At 27.9% G+C, this 24,384-nt stretch overlaps 1 protein-coding gene across 5 annotated transcripts in view; it reads right to left on the bottom strand.

The window, feature by feature from the left end:
• The window catches only part of LOC107443568 (putative polypeptide N-acetylgalactosaminyltransferase 9), a 286,844-nt gene that overhangs the window by 96,575 nt on the left and 165,885 nt on the right, over nucleotides 1-24,384 (bottom strand). For 4 of the 5 annotated variants that reach the window (XM_071178433.1, XM_016057485.4, XM_071178431.1 and 1 more), the window contains exon 2: nucleotides 12,113-12,151. The exons of the other annotated variant lie outside the window; for it this stretch is intronic. The gene's annotated coding sequence lies outside the window, so the exon portion shown is untranslated. The remainder of the gene's footprint in view (nucleotides 1-12,112; nucleotides 12,152-24,384) is intronic. 5 annotated transcript variants of the gene reach the window in all.

Below are 24,384 nucleotides of genomic sequence, written 5' to 3'. Positions count from 1 at the left end.
GGTTTTAAAAAGTAGCGTATATTTTTTTTAACCTTAAAAATACTTTATGTATCTTTTATTAATTTACGATAATCTTAAGAAAATTATGTAAAAACATATTCTTCATGAAAAATTTTTGATAGTTATATTCTGTGTAAATGCTTGAATTATTTCCATCCGAGAAAATTATTAGTAACGTTTATTGAAATTATGATAAGCTGCCATACATCATAATTTTTAATAAATTGAATTTGAATTTAATCATGTTCTGTATAATTATTATTATTTTTTTTACTTTTGCATATTTTTTTTAGAATTTATCAGTGCAGTTCTTACAGGATTTTATATGATGGACAAATCCATAGAAAAATCGTAATGTTACAATAGCTTAAACTTTTCGAAAAATATGATAGAAATATACCATCTAAAATTAGAGAAACAAAAACAAAAGAATTAATAAATAAAATAATCAATGGGATTCTCATAATAGTTTCATTCTCAGCTATATTATACCTTTATATTTATCCATTAATTACATATCTCGATTTGAAAAAAAGCGAATCGAAAAACTGTTAAAAATAAAACAAACTCTCTATTTCAAGTATTGACAAAAATAATGATTACTAACATTTATTCTTACTGACCCCAAAAACAATGTTTTTTTCGGCATAAACATAGTTGCATACTTATGGATTAGGATAAACTTTGTAACTTGTAATACAAAATTTAAATTTTTTTTAAGAAAAACAAGATTTTAATTATTTCTTGTAAACTGTTTAAAAAATAGACAGAATCATAAAATTCGAATTTTTCCGATTTGTTTTTTACGTTTCAAAGTAAGAAAATATGACAAATAATTCATTCTTCGTCGTATAACGCGTTTTAAAGTTTTTTTCAAAGATTTAAAGAAAGATTAGATCTTAAGGATTTATTTTTATTATTTAAATAATAATGCGATTTTAAAACTCTAACAGAACTGAAAAAAGAGTACTTGAGTTTAAAAAGAAATAATATTGTATTTTTTACTTATACTAATATTTTTAAGTACTTAAATATACAGTTTTATCTAAAAGCTTATTATTTATCTTTAATGCATTTTGTTACTTAAAAATGCATATATTGCAATTGTCATAAGGAAATATGTATTCAATTGGGCACTTTTTTTAAGAAAAAATTTAACAAAAATTTGTTTTTAACTTTTAAAAAAAAGTACGAACATTTTTAAAAGGGTTTAGAATTTTACAATCTATAAAATTTTGAGAATTTTTTTTCTTCCTTAAAAAAAATATTATATTTCGAATGTTTAGAATAAATTGCTTTTTTTCTCAATTAGAACGTCAGAGATTCCGTTTATTTATTTTTTTTTGGCCGTATCAAACTCTATTTCAAAGGAACTATTTTAAAGGCCGTATCAATGCTTACATTTTAAAAGATATTTTTTTCCTCCGGGATCATTTTCTCTTGTTTTTCGAAATTCTTAAAACAATATGTCTTAAACGCTCTTTAGCATGTTTAAGTTATTTCACTTTAATTTATCTTCAATAAATTCGTAAAAAATTTCAATTTTAACACATTTTTTTCCAAATGTAGTCAAATTGTAAATTTGCCATTTTTATTTTAAAAATTATAAATTTTTAGAAAAGAAAAAAATACGAAAGCAAATATATTCTATTGCAAAAGAAATCAATCACTTTTAATTGTGAAACTTACTATTTTCAGCTAAATCAAAAGTATGAAACAGCTTTTTCTTTTAATTTAATTTTCTTAATGTTCCATTATGCATCTGTAAGTTATGTTATATTAGTTTTTCACTACAACGTTAAAAAGAAAAATTCAAAGCATTACATACGTTTCGAAATGCGTTGAACAGATAGAGATATATTTGAAAAATCAAGTGATTCACTAACAAAATACCAGTTCTGACTATAAAAACAATATATTTTTTAAAAATATTAATATTCATTCTCGCAGTAAACATTACAGTAGAAGTGTAAGCTAATGATGTATGTCATTCACCTGCTTAAAGTTTGATTTTTAAAATAATATATATTCTACTGTTACATGTTCCATCTACGACATTTATTATTTTATTTCTCAGTATAATTACTTCATTTCTTTAACGATTTAAATTCTGAAACTTGTTTAAAATCCTATGCTTTATTTTAAGAATAAAACATACCTAAAATTTCTGATTTTTTTTAATAATTTATTTGAATTGAAAAAAAAGGTTTTCAAATTGTACGACAAATTGAACATTTAAAATCATCATCATCAGTAAAACTTACACGTGACCTAAACGAAAAACCCATAAAAACGAATATACTGAAAATATTTCAAGTTTCATTTAAGCTTAGCTTGATTGAATGAAGCTTGTACTTCAAATTAAGTAAAGTAGCTTTAGACGAATTTTTATAAAATAAGCCTAAATTTAATTAACGGTGCTTCAGATTAGATTAGGAGCCGACCTGCAAGACGTTGAACGCAGCAAAATTTTCTTTGATTATAATCAGTCTCTGTCTGATCAGCAAGCTAGTCTTATCAAAATCTAATGAAAAATAATTAAATATAAATTTTCTTTAGGATTTTGGAGTTCAAAAAGCCCCATGAACCGTAAACATTTTATTCGATGCCTTTCATGCCTTATTCATAGAAAAAATCTATTCAGAAACTTCTATTTTAACCATTTCAGAGTTTGGTCCACGTTTTTTTGAACTTCCAGTTGCAGGCGTTCGTGCATTAAACGACCGAATTTCTCCATGTTATTCCATGGGAAATACATAGAGTGTAAACTGCAGTTTAATTAGGCATAAATGCTCAACAAATAATTGTTCTGAGATTCTTTTAAACTTATTTTAAATATAACGGTATTATGAATAAACTACCAATTGATACCTAATAATAAATTGAATTCATTTATAATAATTAATTAATAATAATTAATTAATAATAATTAATGAATTATTATAAATATAATTATCATAAATTAATTAATTATTATAAATATTATTAATTATCATAAATTAGTTAATTATTATAAATTAATTAATTATTATAAATATTATTAATTATTGTAAATTAATTAATTATTATAGATATTAATTATTCTAACGAATTAATAATAATTCATTAATAATAATTAATTTATACTAACACAGTTAACACAAATTATGCTTAAATGATGAAATTAAAATATTTAATGACAATGTGCACTACCGCTCATCATTTCAATGCGTCACTTCTATTTTTAACTTTTCATCAAAAGCATGCAAAATAAGGGTAAGTAACATTCATTTAGTTGTCGCTTGCAAGACTACTTTTAATAACTTCAGCAACAAACATTGGTAAAAAAATAAAAATATGAATTTTTTTGCAATACCATTTGAGAGTTTATTTTGTTGTGTAATTTCTGGGAAAATTGAATAAAAATGGGGTGCATTGAATTTAATTAGTAAGTACATAAATTTTTTTATGAGTATAAGGTTATTATAATTAATAATTAATTATTTCCCTGTATAAATCAGAAAATTAAATTATTCGGAATTAAAGTAAAAATATGCAATCATATGCTTAGGTATAAAATTCTGAATGATTTGATGATGAGATTGTTTTTATTGCTTAAATTAATAGGCCTTTCATTAAAACCTTCAATAATGTTTATAATAGAATAAAGAAAGAAAAGTTCTGTTAAATGCGGACACTGACACTTAGAAGTTTATAGATAGTACTAGTCCTCTTTCGTGGCCCACTTCACATATCTAGTACGCCACCTTCATGAACTTCCACTTTGATTCTAAGATAAAATTTCGAGTGTAATGTTTCTTTGCATTTAATAGATTTTTTTATTCACAATTATATTATGATCTTTAAATTTTTAGATGAGATAATTACAAATTAAATATATTAAGCACTGTCCTTAATTTCATGAAAATCGAAACTTTGAATAATTAATATTATTCAATTGAACGAATACAAAACCAGTAGTGAAAAGCTTGAAAAGAAATAACAAACAAATCATGAGTTAAGAATAAAATAGACAAATAAACTTTGCTAGTTTGGTGAACTAAACTTCGACGGTTTAGATTGGTTTCTTTAAGCAATCTATCTTCTATAAGTAATCCAAAAAAAAACTAATTTACAGAAAAAAATACTGTCAGCTGGTGTACCAGTATAAAACCATTTATTTCAAAGCAAAATACCGTCATTCAAAAACGGACGTCTGTTTTTTAAGCATATAAGTATTGTTATTTTAACAGAATGTTATTTTATTTTAGCATAAATTTCTATTAAATATCTATGTCATCATAGTGACCATTGCGAACCAAAAAACAGAATTCGTATGAGCAATCATCGCCAGAATTCGAACCAGGGACCTTTATTAAAAAGTTAGCGCTCTGTTCCCTGATCCACTGTAACTCTGCTCTATTGATTAGCTACAAAGAAAAATCTTATACTCTCTTTACTTAATTATTTTAAAAGTCTTTCTTATTAAAATATTTAAGTGCAAAAACGTTTAAAACTATACTGGCCCAGTCGTATGAAAATGTCAGGAAATTTAACTTAACGAAAAATTAAGCATAAAGACAGATATTTATCAAGTAGAGTATCATTTTGACAATAAAGTCGGATCGCACTTTTTATACAATGTTCAAAACAACAAAGCAATTTCTGAGACGTAAGAAGTAAGTATAGAAAGTAATTAAAAAAATGATTTGAAAAATGATAAATTTATCTTATGGTAAGAAAAACTGCACGTCAAAAATTATGATTTGAATCGACAGTTTTAATCTGCTAATAATTAGGATGAAAAACAGAGAAAAATTCTTTTGTGAAAATCATCATTAAATCATCAAATGTACAGAGAAAATCTGTAAAAAAACGGGAATGAATTTTTACAACACTCAGGTAACGATCAAAAACAGAAATTTCTTTATTATTTTTCCTTAAACATTTTTTTCTGTAGAATTTACATTTGTTTTTAATATAATGTGGTTCAAATGTGGTTTAAAGAAACCACAATTGATCATTCCACATATTGCATTATATTTTTGGAAAGTTAGTTGGGAAAAAAGTAGCATAATTTAATCAAGGCACGTGAATACATATTCTATTTTTGGAAAACTTATAGAATATCCCTTATAGAATATAATAAAATATAAGGCGATTTATAGAATAGAATATACTCGCCGTATATTAGATAATATGAAAATCATCGATTGGGTTATAAGATTTTCCCTTAATATTTGTTATTTCTAGAAATTTCCCCAATTTGTATATTGATACAGAATCAATCTGGAGGGCAAAATACATATTAAATAGGGGTTTATAGAACTCCTTATATCCCAGATAGATGTGGAGTTTGACGAGATGGAACCTGCATCTGAACACTCCTTAATTAGAAGCAAGACGCTTAGAAGGCTCTCCTGTCAATCATTGGTCTGAACGATCATTATACCTGACTTCAATACTCTGGATTTCGAGATTCATTTAACATTTCAAGAAGATTGAATCATCGCTAATTACAAAGCATAAATCTTCACTCAAAACAAACAGTCTCAAATAATCACAAATTAAAGGATAATTTCATAGGTTTCGATATAGAGTACTTATAAACTCCAATATAAAATATCTTATTATGACGAAAGGTTTCCCTTAAAACGCGTAAGATTACAATTTATTTAGTTATTTCTCAACATTTTATTAATAGTTTGTAATTCTTATCAAACGATTTAAAATTACAATTAATGCATAAGATTTATATCTTCGAATTTATTACTTGCATTATTTTAGACCCATGTGCATTTCACTCCTAAAGAACATTTTTCGGAAAAAAATGGTAAAATAGCACTTTATTTACTTGTTGTTTCCTCGCATTCAAACAAAACAGTCAAATAACCGTAAAAAAGACGGTATTCAGATTACTAACTGTGACAAAAATTATTTATTAACTGCTTTCACCTAATACTATTAAACATTACATCGTATTTAGTTATTTCTCTACATTTTGTTAATAGTTTGTAATACTTATCAAACGATTTAAAATTACAATTAATGCATAAGATTTATATCTTCGAATTTATTATCTGTATTATTTTATACCCATGTGCATTTCTCTCCTAAAGAGCATTTCTCACTTTGACACTGTTAGAAATTTCTCGGAAAAAAATGGTTAAATAACATTTTACTTACTTTTTTGTTTCCCCTCATTCAAACGAGACAGTCAAATAACCATAAATAAGACGGTATTGAAACTACTAACTGTGAGGAAAATTATTTATTAACTGCATTCACCTAATACTGTTAAACGATCAGAATTTTATTTGACGAACTAGGCCTCCTCTAACCACTTAATTCCTTGCAGCTGGGTATATATTATTGTTGACAGGCCTAATCTGTCAATCTATGACCGATAGAACGGTGGTTTGAATCCCAGCATTTAAACAACAATTTTCCATCCATTCCCTTCAACAAATGAAGAGTTACTAGCATCCTGCACTCCTCTATTGAAACACGATTTCCCATTTAGGCATAGATAGTAGCACTATAAAGCTACTTATTGCAAAAACTCTAGTATTTAACATGTCTTACGATAGGTGAAACAACGAGATAAACTAATTAAGTCATATTCCACGGTTCATTTGATAAAACACAACTCAACCACAATTTAACGAAGAGCCTAGTTGCAATGTGCAGTTAAATTTCTTTTTTACGGTTTTGGAAGCATGTTAGTTTTAAATGGTTAAAAAACCTTATAGTTCTGTATTCATGGCTTTTAAACTATAGTAGTTGTAAACGGTTTCAAAACCGTAAGGGTAAAAAATGTTCTATACCGTAAACTTTACGGTTAATTGGATGAACAGACTACTGCCGATTATTTTATCGTAATTTTAGAATAAAAACTCTAACAGTGTAGTAAATTAAGTGCAGAATTTTCATAAACAATACGTTTGCCAGCATAAAATTTAACTAACATCTTTTAAACTTAGTGAAAAGTATATTTTATCAGTTTTAATAAAGATTTAATAAAGTTATGATTAATGTTCCTAAACATATTATATACCATAAACTTTACTTTGGTAAGAATTTACCATACAATATGGTAATTTTACTAGAAGCAAAAAATAAAATATAATTTCAGTTAAGAAATTTTGATTGTTCAGGATAAAACCTGATTTAAAATATTCGATTGATTCAACCATTTTGAAACACTTACCTTTTTCATAAAAATTCAAAATTTAAATGAAAGAATTACGCATTTTCCAGAACAAAAAACTGTAATAAATAGTTATCCAAAATACCTATCTCTAAAATGAACACTTTTACTGGTATAACATTTCATAAAAAAGGGGGAAAAAATTCAAAGTTTTTTTGCGAAATTTGAATATTTATCAAATAGTGTTACTACTTTCCTTTAACTGCAGTAAATTGGATTTATGTTCTGAAAAAGTTGCCATTTTATTTTTGAACCATAAATATTTTATTACCAAAATGATAAAATCTCAATATTTCATATATAGTTATTTAATATTTGCATAATGCACTAGGAAAAAAGTATGGTCAAAACCATCAGCATATGGTGAAATCTATTGTGTTTCTGCCTCTATAGAAACTCTGAAAAGAGCTGTAATTTTTACCGAAGTGCTAAGTTACTGACTTTTTGTTGAAAATAAACAATGAAATATTGTTTTATAATATATGTTAAAATTTCTTAATTGTGGTAAAATTTTTCAATTTTATCATGATATCTAAGAGCATAGTAGAAAAATCATTTATTCTAGTAAATTTACTTTTCAATTACTAAATGTGTTGTAACAATAACTATAATTTTTAAAACTATCATTTCAGGTTAACCATTACCAAATCAATTAGAAAATTACTGTGACTAGCATACGGTGCAGCAATTATACAATTCCTTTTCTCTGTGCAGTGTCAGAATTCTCCATCTAAAATTATGGTAAAATAACCGGTTACAGTTTATCTAACCGATTAATCGTATTAGATTATCGATTAAGGAAAAGAACCTTTTTTTACCTTTACTGGTTCGAAACCGTTTACTACTAGTATGGTTATAAAAACCATGAATACTGTTTTATACGGATTTTAACCAATTACAAATAGCATGGTTTCAAAACAGCAAAAAAGAAATTCAACTGGGTATAAGAGTTAGGCTAAGTAATTGGTACTGGAGAGTACAGGACACAAATTGTCTTTTTTTTCATCAAGACTCGTCAAATCGTCAAAACTTTTTTATCCAGAACATTTGGGCACTCTTCGTGTGTTGAAGGAAATGAAGGAAATATTGTGTTGTTAGTGCTCGAACTCGAGACCCAGTCAGTCATGAGATTGACAATTAGCCCTCTGGTTTATAAGAAGTAAGCAGCTGCAAGAAATTAAGGGGCTTCTTTTGGTGGCCCCAGGTGGTGCAGAAAAAATCTGACTGATTAACCGTATTAAGCGAAAGCAGTTAATAAACGGTTTTTCATTCAACAGTTTGATTACCATCTTATTTATGGACTGTTTTATTTGAATATGTTAAAATAACATTTAAATAAATTGCTATTTATCTATTTTCCCTGAGAAATTTCTCACAATATATGTATACATTTAATCACCCTCAATTTCTACCTTTATCCTTTATAGTTTATTTCATTTCATAAATAGTACATTTAAAACACTTTTTTAAAATCCAAAATGATAGTTCCGACTCATTTTCTGAAAACAAAAATTTTTCAGCTTTTAAATTCATATAAAAGAAATACTTAATTAAATGCATTCGTATTTTTAAATAAGGAACTTTATTATTTTGTTTAGATTTTCCAAACAGTAAATTAACAAATAGTTCGTTAGAGATTTATTTCTTCTTTCTTATTTTCATTAAACCAGAATTTTAAACGTAACAAATTATACAAATGAACTTTTTTTCCCTTTCATACCATAAATAAAGACTGCATTTTTTAAAATTTTCAAATTTGGAAAACGTGATATTTCAAATTTAAAAATGTTGTTGGTTGTTAAGAAAACGAAAAGAAGTATTTTGCATTGTAAAGAAGTCGTTTCATGAAAAGAAACCTTCTTTAATTAAATAAAGTTTCATAAAAAAAAACATTTTCATCCTAGCTCATTCTGAGATAAAATACAAAATAAAAAAAATAAACATATATCGAAATTCTTTAATGAACTCAATGTTTTGGTTTCGGAACAAGAATTGAATGCGTAATAAGTATTAAACAGACAAAACCAAGCTTAGAATTAAATTCTTTTTTTTCTTCCTCCAAAGCTAAAAAGGAAAGAAGATCAAAGATGTGAGAAAAAGAATATATTTGAATTTTACATGACTTCAGCCATTCTGGTTTCAGATATTAAAGCTTCGTTTTCCATTGTATAACCGACTATTTTATTGTGGATCTAAGCATCATTAGAATGAAATCATAGCTGGAATTTGTTAGAATAATTTCTTGAAGTCTGGAATAAATTTAGTCTTTTCTTTGTTCCAAATTAATTTTCTATTTGTTTGGTCTGGAGAGTTTGTTGAATAAAAGTTTGGTAATGCAAATAAAGATGCAAATTTCATTTTGATGTGAAATGATTATAATAATAATTCACCATAACAATTCAACAATTGAATTATTTTGCAAGAGCGCTAAAAAGCAAGAAGAAAAGATAGCATACCATTATTTTTTATTTGCATACTTATATTCTTGTTCGAAGTATAAAAATAATTTATAACTAAATATTATTTTAAATATAAATCCAAATTTGATTCAAATATGTGAGTATATTACTATTTCATCATAACAATTCAACAATTGAATAAAATTTTAGGGAAAAATAAAAATGCCAGTTACACCCAAATAGGACATTAATAAAGTATTTTGTTTTCTATAACAATAAAAACTAAATTATTTTTCATAAATTACAAAAAAAGAGAGTTTTTTGTATCAGATTACTTTACAGTAGAAAATTAAAATAGCAGAATCTCAAAAAAAAATTTGGCAAAAATTCTTTTTTATCTCACCATATTGTAAACATATTTCGTTAGATAATATGTTTCTTTTTCCATAAAAGGCTTCTGGAAAGGGAATTTCTAAAAGAACTTCCTATTCAAACATACAACTAAAAATGGTGAAGGCCCATTTGTTTAAGTTTTCCTGTAGCATAAAATATGTCCCTGTAATTCACCAGACTTGAATCCAATGAATTTTTACTTTTTGTTAATCTTGGAAACAGAGGCTTCTGCTAAACCTCATAAGACAATAAAATCCCCATAACTATCTTTGTACAAAAAATGGTTCTGCTGCGCTCGCGGCAGAAAATTTAATCTCTCGTTAACTAGTCTGTATTAATGAAAATAGTACTCTATTTCTAAATATGGCACATGCAGTATTGTTTTTCAAGCTACTTTAAAAGTTTGACTGCGCTATATAATGAGCAATGGTAATTTGTATTCTATGTGTCTTTCATATTAGGTTTGTGACGTGATGAAGAAGCCGTGATTACAAAACACTCACAATATAATTGAGAAATATATCTCATTTGCCAATCACTGGTCTTGTGGTTACTGTACAGGACTACGGGGCAGTGGTTGTGGGTTCGAATCCCACCGTAGGCATGGATGCAACTTTCTATGTCCTTTCTTCTGTGTGATTGTGTGAATGTAACCCACCCTATCAACGGGTTTGTTACTGTATGACGTGGGCGACGCTACTCTACCGCCGTGGCTTAGCCACTGGTGCCCACTATGTAAAGATAAGAGAGTAGCAATTCTGGAGTTTCTGAGGTCAATGGGAAATAGAACCAAGTGCCCGCCATTAAAAAAATATCTCATTTTATTTTAGTTCGTATTTTTCAGTACATATTTAGAAAAATATAATAAATTGGCCTTCCGTTTCACTTTTTGAACAAAGGACAGCAGTGAGATCCATATAAAAATGCAACCTAACAGAACATAATAAATCCTAAGCTTGAAGAAAAATGCTTGGGGTTTGCTTGAAATGAACCTAGAAAATGACAATGCGTAAACTGTGTGCTGTTGGTATTCAAGATTAATTTTGAATTTGAAACAGAATCGTTAGACAAAAATGGAAAACTTGAAATAAATGATTGAAAAATGACCGTTAGAGGTAACATAATTAAATAAGTCAAAAAGTAAAACGCAAAAAGAAATGGGCAAGATCTTGTCCAAATTTAATACAGAGCCGTGTTAAAAATAGAAATCCTGTACGTGAAAGTGAATTAAATGAATAAATATGTCGGAATATCATTTCTATACGACAATTTCGAAGCTTTCGAACCTGTGTTATAAGTGTATTCACTTTTCAACCCCAAAATTTTCAAACATTTATTCATTTCAATGATTTAACCAGAGTAGAAAAATCTTGCAAAATTGGCAATTTTAATAAAAAAAAATTTTTTAATATTTTAGTTACTGGCCAGTTTTAAAGTCCAAACAATCCCTATCACTAAGATATTATATTTATATTGAGATAGTAAGCTTAACTTAAGACGCATAATAAGTTCCGGTTTTTTTTATTTATTTTTCTAAACAAAAAGAATTTAAAAACATGCAGCAATAAAATATTCATTGAAATATGAGAATTAACTCTTTCCGTCAACCTGGTAAGTTCTCGCTTGCATAACAATGATGAAAATTCAATACTAGCGCCAGCTCGCTGTACGTAAATTTACGCTTGTTTATTGACAGGCTACTTTAACTTAACTATTCAAAAAGTTAACACCTTGTTTTAATTAACAGAAGTAAATCGTTCAATTTATTCATTACGTGACTCATGCCAGATTTCTAATGTCAAAACTGGCAGGGTAGAATCAATAAATTATGTTTGCTAACAACTCAGGTGCTCTTCAGTCACCAAAGCTTTCACTTTAGAGTGATTTAGTAAAGCAACTGATTTGCACATTTTAAGTGTGAATTCCTGCATAATTTGGTGATTTATTTTGTCTTCTAGTGCTCGCCAATCTGAAAGGGTATTGGAATGACTTGAATATCTATTATGTTTGCTGATGTAACATTGTATGGAATCTTGATTTTATTTTAACAAAATTTTATTCAAAGTATAAGTCAGCTTATAAATATGAAAATAAACAGATGATTAAAGATATATAAACGTATGATACATACCAGTTAATGGAAAATTTGAAATGAAGCAGAAATTTTGACCTGCAACATAAAAGAAAAACAAATGGTTAATATCTACTTGGAAAAATATCAATGTATTAGATCAAAATATTTTTTTTTATTTTTCAGAAAAGTTTTTGGATATTTAGTGAACGTTGTCATCTTAGGACTTAACGAGATCAATTTAAAACAGATTGCTTGTAAGAGTAATTTGTCAAAATTTAAATTTATGCTAGTTACTTAAAATAGACGCTTGATTTTTTCTAACCACGCACTCATCTAATAAATATTCGATTCAGTAGATTCAAATGAAATTTGAATATGCTATTTTTTTAGACAAAAGAAACATAAACGCCAACAAAGTAATAACAAACTATAGTAACTAGAGCTGTGATTATTGAGTTATGCTAATTTATAATTCTTGTTACCACACATTTAGTAAAATATGTAAAACAGAAAAAGTAAATTTAACTGAATAAATGGCTTTTTTACCATGCTCTAAGATATCGTGATAAAACTACCAAGTTTTACATTTACCAAATTTTATCACATATTAAAAAATCAAGTTTTGTTGCTAATTTTACTAAAATTATTACTAAAGCAGTTAGGTTGAAACACCAAAAAAGTACCATATTTTATCATATGTTTTTTTTTTAATTTTGACCATATTTTGTTCTCATTGTGAAGAACCTCCACTTGTGAAAATAAAACGAATATTTCTTTGAACACTATTTCCATTTTCAGACTTTTTCCATTGTATGCATTTTCTTTTCAGTATTTCAATAAACAATCTCCCTCCAGGTGATCCATAAACAACGCCCTTAATATATATATGTTTTAAAATAGACGTGAAAACTAAAGTCATTATTTTTAAACAATATTTGTCTCAGAACTTAATATTCAAGCACCAAAACGTATTTGAATGTCTAAATAAACAGAGAAGTGGGAAAAAGAATTTATCATAAACACTTTCAAATCTCTTATCATAAACACTTTCACATCTTAATATTGATGTTTTGAACCTTGCTTTTGCTTTACAGTGTTTCGTTAGATTTTAATTACTCATTTTTTTAATTTTATGATTTTATAACCGTCGTTAAACGGCCGACCCAATTTTGGGTTTATGACTACTAATGTTCAACTCCGTAGCCTTGTAATTTTGAAACCTAGAAAACAAGGGAACTCCAGGATCAAGTGTTGGGAGAAATTTTGCCTTAATGGAGGACTTTTTAATGGAACTAACCCGCATTTGCGTTATATGGGGAGGGAAAAAATGAAAACTTCCCACGGTTAGCCCGACGGCAATGGGACTCTAACCCATAATTAGTCTACCACTGAGGATATTTTTACTTCAGAATTGTAGTCGGTGCAAGCCGGATGCGGAATTCATATCGACCAGTCATCGCTGGGATTCGAACCCGGTTCACCTCATTGGAATGCGAGCATTATATCCCTTGAACCATCACGATGATTACATGTTAAAGTTTTCCAAGCTATTCTAACACATTTATTTTTAAAAATTCTACTGGGGATAATATTTTGCAAAGAAGACTTTTCTGTGATCTGCCTATTGAATGCAATATCAACTAGTTTTAGCAGGACATTGATGTGATTTAATATTCGGTTAAATTTGTAAAAATAATTTTCTTTCTAATTTTTGGCAATGAATAACATGTGCAGGAAATACTAGAAATATTTCAGCGCTTTGAGCCTTATTATTGCTCATATTTGCTGCATTCTAAATAGAATTCAAAATTGAACTATATCATTCTACTTTTTGTATCAACCGTATTATCGTGTACTATCATTAATTGAATGGAAACACTTTATTACTATTGTTGTTGCTGTTACACATCCCTCTGGAGAAGGAAAGCCTAGACCAGGTCCAGAAGACCCCGTCGCGACAGTTCCCCATATATCAGCAGAAAGTCCCGATCAGCCAGTAGCTGCTTAAAAGAAGCGCCAAGGCCAAAAAGAAGGTGATCAGGACTAGCAGGTTGTGAACAGGAACAAGTTTAGAAAGTCTTCTCCCCATTTTGAAACCTTAAACACTTAAGATGGCCACTACGAAATCTAGCCATGGCCGATTGGAAAGGCCGAGGGCTGCAGCATGCTAATGATAGGCCAGGGCGGTTGCCAGCATACCACTGATGGGGTGGAGTACTGCGCCACAATGGAAGAAAACGATGTTTTCCCAGCGAGTGGATCTCAGAGGTAGACACTTTATTACTGACCTTATTATTGTCCATATTTTGGTTCAAAATATAGATATTTTGGTTCAGTGTTGAATTGATTTTTCCTTCAGTTTCTTGTGACGGAATAAAACTGTTCTTAAAACAGACTTCCAAAGTAGTTAAAAGTTTAAATATGGACGATAGTTAAAAGTTTAAATTGTTAGGCTTTTGTCAAATTTCGAAGTGAAAATTAGATAGAATGCAATTAATAACTAAACTTTCTTTTTAAAGAAAAATAATAAAACTCAGAAAACGAAGGCAGCAACATTAGCAGTTTTATATGTTGTAATCTTTTGTGTTTAAAAATATGAGGGTTTTATTATTTATATTTCGATGCAAAACAGAAAATTTCAACAAATCAGATTTTACGAACATTATTACGTATTGTGCTTCAAAATACAGATATGATGGTTCAGCGCTGAACCAATTTTTCTTGTAGTTTTTATGCTTATTTATTATTTATTTTTTCTTGCTGCTTTTATGTACTGAAAAATAATAAAACTGTTTTTAAAACTGAGTTTGAATTCAGCCGCTAAAAGTTTGAATAGTTTAAACTTTAGTTAATCAGGTGAAAAAAAATCTCCTTAAAAATTAGGTAAAGTGAAATTTGTAGATATACACTAAAATAAAACTCTGGAAACAAAGGCACTAGCATATGTTAGAAATTTTTGTGTTTAAAAAAATACGACGGTTTTATTATTTATATTTGTATACAAAACATAAGAAAAATAAAACAAATGCAAATATGCAAAGTATTTTTTCTGTTAAAAATACCTCATCTTCTTGATGTTCTTGAAGATATATAACACTGGATAACCTATGCCTTTTCCTTGAAAAAAGAGTTTTTTTAATTATACTTGAAACTTTAATTAAAATTCAGTAATTCTCTTTTAATTAATAGGACGCACAACTAATTTAGTGTTAGAGACTCATTTCAAGGCAAATTCATTCTGCTCCTCCATGAAAAAGAAGTTACACCAGTAAGAAAAAAGTGCAAGTTGGCTACGCTGGATTAAACATTTCTTTTTTTTCTATTTTGTTTCAAAATATTTTGAAAATAATGAGGCAACTGTAAATCAAATAAATGTTTTTTATAACCTTGCACAATGTGTCTTATTAAAAACACTGTATTAATTGTATAATAGGATTTAGTAGTTTTTTCTGTCTTGTTTCAAAATATTTCGAAATAATGAATCAATTATAATTCAAATAAATCTTTTCACAGCTTTATTCAAGTCTTTGTGCAATGTGTCTTAATAAAAGCGCTAAAATAATTGTGTAATTAGATTTAATCTATTTTTTTCCATTTTGGTTCAAATTATTTATAAATAATAAGTCAAATATAAGTCAGAAAACTATTTTTGCAATATTCTGTAAATCCTTTTAAAGTGCATCTTATTAAAAACATACTTCCAATTGCGAAATTTTTTTATTGAAGATGCATTTTTTTAATGTATATAGAAATGGAAATAATTTTGTAAAATCAAATGAAAATATAAAGACATTATATTTTCTTCTTTACTTGAATAAGAAAAATAGAAATTTATATATGAAAAACGCGAGATTTTAAAAACTATAAGTTTTGATATAAAAATCACGCTTAAAACTTTGAATTATTTGGTATTTAAAAATTTTATTTCCATAGTGATTTTCAATCATTTCTCTGACATATATCTGGTTGAATATAACAGTACCTGAACAAAAACTTATCAGCCTTTCATTCCTTCAGCGGGTCGATAAATGAGTACCAAGCATGCTTGGGAACTAAGCACTGGGGGTTCCGCGTTCGGCTATTATTATAATAATCTGTCATTCTTGTAATGCACTGAATTTTTTTTGTTGACAGAAGTTATTTTTTTGAAAATGCCCATATACATATTTGGGGAATTACTGCTATTTTATAGCAGAACCAGCATGCTTGTATCAGAATTTTAATAAATTTTTAAATTTATTTTAGTTATTCTTTTTAAAAAATATTATTATTAATTAATCAATTAAAATGTTAGATATATTTGCTTTGCTTGTATTACTATATTACGATAAGAATGTTTGCGATGAAAAAAAATTATAGGAAAAATAAGATAAATATTAAAACAAAGCCTATAATTAAAGTTTTTTAATTGTGATTTTCCTTTAAAATACTGAAATATCAAGCTATTAAAAATTAAAATTTATCTTGATTATTTATTGAAAACGTACTCACCAGGTAATAAATTATATTTTGGAAAATGCATTAAAATTATGAAAAAGACATTTCGTGGTAGATTGTTGTGGAAATGGTTTTTCATTAACTTTTGCCAAAGAATAAACATTTTCTTAATTTCAGATTAATATAAAAATTTTGTTTTATTGAACAGCTTTAAAGAAAATATTAAACTTAAACATTTTTTTTTAAAACGAACTGAATTCCGCGAGATACTTCTTCATTCTAGAACATTTTATTCTCCCTGGTATGAAACAAAAACAAACTATAGATAAAAGTAAAATTTTAAGAAAACTTTCTTATCCCACATTTCTATTTCTAAATCAGAACTTAGAAACTTCTTAAAACTCCCTATATAAAAAACGAGGGAATCAACAAAAAACGAAGTTTTATATTTATTTTTTAAAAGAAGAGCCAAACATTTCTTTAAGCTGTTGTGGTCAACCAAAGAAATCGCCTTTATCGGATAAAAACACTTCTGGGAAAACGTAAAGACATATTGCTGGTTTCAGTTGCCAGGGAACAAAATAAAAAAAGAATAAAAACTTTCTCTAAAACAAAAGCAACCCTATACGCTCAAAATAAGAAAATTCCATTAAGTTTAAGTGTATTTTGAGTATTAGGAGTTTTTATCACAAGGAAGTTTCATGGAAGATAGACCTAATACAGAAACAAGAAAATATATATTTGGGAGTAAACAGCGAACTCTCAAACAAAAAATAAGTTTGCGTTTAAACTGAAATAGTTTAGACCCGTTTCAACTGAAACGTGATTAATTTGTGAAATAGTAAAACATAGAAAATAAGAAGTCAAGCCACAAAATGTTTGCTGTCCTTTAAATGTGATCCAATTCTTCACGAAAAGTTAGAATGAAAATGCATGATTATTTTTATAAATTGCTTATATAGTTCGATTTCTAGTGTAGAATAAGCAAGTAAATTCTTAGAAATAAAACTCTCATTGTTGATTTCTCAGTATTCCTGGATAAATTTTTATTGACAAAGCAACCGAAGTAAAATAGTAAAACATATAAAGTAAGAAAAGGTCAAGCCACAGAAATGGTTGCTGTCTTTTAAATGTAGTAGATGATCCAATTCTTCACACAAAGTTAGATTGAAAATACATGATTATTTTTATAAATCGCTTATATAGCTCGATTTCTAGTGTAGAATGAACTAGTAAATTCTTAGAAATAAAATTCTCATTGTTGATTTTTTCAGTATTCATTGAGAAATTTTTATAGACAAGGCATCCGTAGTAAAATAGTAAAACATAGAAAATAAGAAAAAGTCAATCCACAAAAATGGTTGCTGTCCTTTAAATGTAGTAGATGATCCAATTCTTCAAACAAAGTTAGATTGAAAATACATGATTATTTTTATAAATCGCTTATATAGTTCGATTTCCAGTGTAGAATAAACTAGTAAATTCTTAGAAATAAAACTCTCATTGTTGATTTTTCAGTATTCCTTCAGACATTTTTATTTACAAGGCAACCGTAGTAAAACATAGAAAGTAAGAAAAAGTCAAGCCACAAAAATGGTTGCTGTCCTTTAAATGTAGTAGATGATCCAATTCTTCACACAAAGTTAGATTGAAAATACATGATTATTTTTATAAATCGCTTATATAGTTCGATTTCTAGTGTAGAGTAAACTAGTAAATTCTTAGAAATAAAACTCTCATTGTTGATTTTTCAATATTCCTTCACACATTTTTATTTACAAGGCAACCGTAGTAAAATAGTAAAGCACAGAAAGTAAGAAAAAGTCAAGCCACAAAAATGGTTGCTGTCTTTTAAATGATCCAATTCTTCACGCAAAATTGAATTGAAAATGCATGATTATTTTTATAAATCGCTCATATAGTTCGATTTCTAGTGTAGAATAAACCAGTAAATTCTTAGAAATAAAACTCTCATCGTTGATTTTTCAATATTCCTTGAGAAATTTTCATTGACAAGGCAACCGTAGTGAAAGGTGAGATACTGTAGATGGTCATACGATGAAGCATGAATTTTTTAAACAACTTTCATTAAGTACAGAGCATTCTCGATACAGAAAACAACGAAAAATAATAAAATGTGAAACTTAGAAAGGTGACATTTTGCATCACAGAGTCACACCCGACACACGGTAAGAAATTTCTCAGAAAAAATGGTTAGATAATTATTTATTTAGCTGTTATTTTACCATATTCAAACAAAACGGTCTAATAACCGTAAATAAGATAGTATTCAAACTGTTAACGGTGAACCGTTTATTAACTGTTTTAGTCTACGGTTAAGCAACCATAATTTTATCGCACCAACTAAGCCCACCTAATGAAGTCACTTAGTTCCTTGCAGCTGGGTACACATTATAGCCTAGAGGACTAATATGTCAATCTCAAGACTGACAGTTCGAGTACAAGCGTTGTCACTACAATATTTCCTCCATTCCCTTCGACACATGAAAAGTTTCAAGTGTCCTGCACTGCCCAATTTGTGACCCTGGACTATTAGAACACGATACTCTCAATCACGTATTGATGCCAGAGCTATAAAGCTGCTTGAAAAGCAACACAATGTCCAGTATTTTCCATCTCAAACGATAGGTGAAACAACGAGATAAACTAATTAAACCACATATCAAGATCCATTTGATAAAACACATCTCAATCACAACCTAACTCCAATGCCCGTTACCAAACGATAAGTCTAACTCCAATGACCAGGAGAATTTCTTCTTTACGGTTTTGAAATATTGCTCGTTCAATCAGAGGAGTAACACACCACTCAAGCAGTTTTCTTTTCCGTCTATAGAGTTACATGATTTTTTACAAAACGTGAACTCGTACTAATTAGCACTCGTAACTACTAACTCGCTAATCATAACAGTGCATTCTAAGAACATTCTCCAGCATTTTTTCAGAAATCTTAAAAGCCATTTTCACTGAATGGCGGAATGGTACAGGGTCCCGGAATGGTTTGAGCTCCCGCTTGTCAAGCAGATTTTCTGAGTTCGAATCCTAGTGATTACAGCAAGCTCATTTCTGCTTAATCATTTAGTTCTATGTTTATTTCCTAAGTAATTAAGTAAAAAATCTACTGCATTAAGCTTCATGTTCCTGACGGAATTCGTATCATCAAACAACTGAAGATATTAATTTATTTACCTTGACGAAATATTTACTCGTTTACAGTTTCATCGAATACAAAGAAATTGGTGAATTTTTCAAATCCGATTTACAGAGTAATTTTTCAAGGGTTTATTTGAAATATAATATCAGATATATATACAGATCAGTAACAAAAATATTAGAAATTAGCATATAAGCATACCTATGTATATAATAAAATAACGATTGATATAAAAAATGATAGAAGCATTTCAAAGACATTTAAAAACTAAGCAAAAATATTTTAACAAAATTATAGCATATTGAACTGAAAATGATACTGTAAACCGATTATAAAACGACTTCGACTTCGGAGCTACTTGACTAAAAAATTTCATTGACTTCAAAGATGGAAATAAAAGTCAACTTGTTTCAAGAGTTCAAAAATAGGCATCTACTCTCAAGACTTGATAGACGTGAAAAATGAGAAATAAAAATGAGTCTAAAAATAAAACATTCAAGTCGCTAACGGATAATGGAAAGTAAAAGTGGGAAACAAAACTAGAATAATCTTAGCAGCCGAGAGTGAAACACTAAATATCAAAAAAAAAAAAAAAAAAAAAAAAAAAAAAAAAAAAAAAAAAAAAAATTAACAGAACAAGAGAACCACTGCGGCCCAGAAGGAAAAATCGCAGGAAACCACTCCACATTCCCTTTTTATCCATACTTTTGAACCCCGTTAAAATCAAATAAAAAGCACGAAGTATAATTGGCTAAAGGCTCTAGGCTATCATATTGATGGTCAAGGGGTCAATCCCTAGTGACGATCAATTCCCTAGTGACGATTTTTTTTGTCAACAAAAATTTTTTAATGTCTCATTGGAAAATATTTCTGAAAATAAATAGGGGTTTTAATAAATGTTAAACTAAAAAAATAATGCTTCTGATAGCACAAGTGTTATTAGCACTGTTAAAAATAGGGTTCAACCTTTCATCAAACAACGATGTGACCCAACGTACTTGTGCTATGATTAGCACTATTGTTTTAGTTTAACATTTATTAAATTCCCTGGCTATTTTTCAGTGAGACGTTAAAAAAAAAGGGTTTGTTGAAGAAAAAAAAGCTTCCTTGACCATCAGTTACAGTTAATTGCATAATTTATAGTTAATTACTGTAACCGTTACAGTTAATTATATTTTCAAATTTTAATAAAGTGTAATCCATAAAAGTCCAAACCTCTGGTAGTAACAAAGTTCATATAAATAAAAAATATAATGTATGCTATAAGTAAACAAACTAATGATTTCAAGTTAGTACATATTGCAAACTGTTAACGTGTTTAATAAGGGAAAATTTAGTAAATGTCCTAATTTCCATCTTAAGACTAATAGAGCAATTAATAAGAAAAAGTTTAAGACACGATACGCTCTTATATCTGGCGATTATTACACAACAGGTGAATTTGTAGATTACCAGAAGTTTATACTGGCATAATGTACTCCCAACTGTAGATAAATATACCCTAAAGTTCAATTGGAATTAAAGGCTTTAAGATTTTTATGAAATAAATATGCTCAGACGGTGATTTTATGATATTAAAATTGTATAAATATATTTGTTTTATAATTTTTTCTTCTGGAGATTTATTTTTATTCACTCAGCATAAAAATGTATTCTCTTACAAATGAAAAAACTGTACTCGTACCAAAAATTGAACAAATAGAGTTCTGTTAAAATTTAACGACAAAACATGAACATAGCTCATAAAAGACACATTTCTTTGTATCTCAAATATTGAATATTATTTCTCCACATATTTCGCTTTATGTGTTTACAAAATAAAAAAAGAACCCAGGAATTATTTCCTGCATCAGTAGTTTCCAGAAAGAAATCTCGAAACACAATAAAGGTAAAACAAAAGTAGTTTGGTTGATTTCTAGAAACTTCGAGAAATCAAAATTTCACTAAGTCGCAGAAGAAAGAAAAATCTCAGGTATGAGAAAAAGAAGCTTGCAATAATAAATGTTTTTTTTTCTGTTTCTTTTACTGCAATCGGAAAGGGCTGTTTTTTCTTTCTTCTTTTCTTCAGAAACAACTGCTTTTGATGAAAAAGACTTTCGAAGTAAGTTCGCCTTAGTAGAAACCAGAAACAAGAATTTTTCTAAGCATTGACTCAAAAATCTGAAAACAGCTTAAAAAAGAATTTCATATAAAACATTCAGTATGATCGCAACAATTGTAATAAAAACTTAAGGAAAAATAGTCTCTTTGTTAAAAATCTAGTTTGTATGTATAGTCAAATTATTTCTTTCTAGAATTAAAAAAATTCTAGTATTATTTTCCTTGTAAAAATTATGATAAATTACCGTACTTTATGCTAATGACATTTTTGGTTATCAAAAAAAACTATAATTTTGGTTATTAAAACGAGAATATACTGTATTTAAACCATTCATTTGGTACTCTTTCTGTTCATATGGTAATGGTTTTCCGGAAATTCTGGGTATCAAAATTGTAGTTCTTATTATCACACCTTTTGCAACAAATACAATACAAATTTGACAGAATAAATTATTTCTATGCCATGCTCTAAGTTTTATCACACAAAAAATATTTTTTATTGTAATTTTTGTCAAAGCTAATACGAAAGCGTTTCGATAAAAATTAATGAGCTTTTTGTTGTTCTCATATAGCCAGAAACATGGTAGATTTTTAAAGTTTACAATGTTTCAGGCTATATGAGATTAGTTTTGGCACTTAGTTTTGGCACTACACGGTAGTTTTGATACTACTTTACTTTCTTATAAAATTCATTCGAACTTTTCTTTAAAAATGTACCGCAAAAATTAAGGATATTTTGCTACTTTATGCTTACTATATAAGTTCGAATCAAGGCGAAGATTGGTTAAGAAAGCGACACTTTCAACGCAAAATATTCCTACGAGAAAACGAATGATGAATTTGAATTCCATCGAAGTCTCGCTAACCATAAAAGGTATTTGTGGCATACAAAAGGCAAAACCTAGCAAAATTGATATAAAAATTCCCCAAAAAAGATGATCCAACAGATACTTGATTTAAAAGCCCCATTGTTTCTGAATTTTGTTAAATAGGAAAACTAAGTCGCCTCACATCTACTAATTGGAGTGAGGGTTAATCATTGCAGAAAATAAAAAATAAGGTAATTTTATATTTGGTTGTCTAAAGACAAGTTTGATTAACAATTGCCGCATGGCAAATTGTAACTTCGTTTTTAATTCATTACCGTTTTGATTTCCTGATTTGCCTATTTACAAATTGCTCGTTTAATTCCATCATCTTATTTAGTCCCTCCCCGATTCCTCCCTTTGTTCCTTCCCTCGTTCATTTAATCGCTCATTCTTTCACACATTTTTCAGTTATTATTATTTTATTAATAATGTCAAACCATGACTTTTCAATAATTCGCAAATCACGTTACATTAAGGTAAGCAAAATTAAGAAAATATCGAAAATATTAGTATTTTAAAATTATAAGGTGTACTAACCAAAAGAAACACTATATAAGGAAATAATATATGAAAAGAACCAAAACACGAAATAAAAACCTATTATCACTTCACTCACAATCTACACCTAAATTCAGTGTGATGACAAAGAGACGTCAAGGCAGTTAAAAAAAATTATAAATCACATTTGTTAATCCGAACATTCTCCCTCCGGACAAACATGAATTTAAAAACCTAATAAAAATTTACATATTGATGTTTTTATATGGTATTTTAACTCATCAATCAACTTTTACAATTTTAATACTCGTTGGAGTACTTTTACGTTTTCATCTCTAAAATTTAAAAGAAACAAATTCGATTATCATTTCACGTATCTCCAAAAATCAAACTATGAGTTCTATATAACGCATCAAAAATACAATATTGAATTTTATCATACTTTAAGCTTAAACTACAATTCCAAGTTGTTTAAGTTATTCACTTAGTTATGCTTGTTAAATTCGTAAGTTATTTCCTTATGAAATAAATATGTTGTTTGATTAAATTTTTGTAACAGAATGTAAATAACTTTGAATCTTTCAAAATACTATTATATAATATTTCATGTAACTTATTTTCTAAAACTACTGAAAACTGAACTGTAAACTACTGTTATTTAAAAAAAATTGTGGTAATTTTTTTTTCTGAGAAAAAAATGAGAAAAATTAAATTTCAGAAGGCTTATAGAGATATATTTCAATGCATGTATGATGGATTTTCTTTTTAAATCTCCGATTTAGAGTATCTAAAAAGAACTGATTTTTTTTTCTAACCTTCCTCTTGAAATTTTATTAAAGATGATAAAATAATCAACATATTCTTAAAACCGTTAAATATACGGGAAGAAATTCTGATGAAAAAAAGTGTAAGAAAATCTTTCAAATTTTTAATCTTCAACTCCTTCAACTATGATAATTCGGAGATAAAACTTTACTTAAAGTTTTAATAATAATGAAAAATCAAACAAAATAACAGCGACTGAAACACTCCAATCTGATAAACTTTTTGCTCTCTTTAACAATAGTTTAAAAATAATCACTAGAACTTTTTAATGACTTCTTCTGAACGCTATCTTACATTTTAAAAAAAGAAACTGATAAAACTCAAAAAATATCTGATTTTTTTTATATTCTAAATTTTTACATCAAACATTTCAAACTCAATATATTTTTTTAATTCACAACTTTCAACGGGGCTTCTAATGAGGG

The sequence above is a fragment of the Parasteatoda tepidariorum genome, chromosome 1, assembly GCF_043381705.1.
Source record: "Parasteatoda tepidariorum isolate YZ-2023 chromosome 1, CAS_Ptep_4.0, whole genome shotgun sequence".
NCBI classification, from domain to species: Eukaryota; Metazoa; Arthropoda; class Arachnida; order Araneae; family Theridiidae; genus Parasteatoda; species Parasteatoda tepidariorum.
This window is presented reverse-complemented; position numbering and strand designations above follow the sequence as displayed.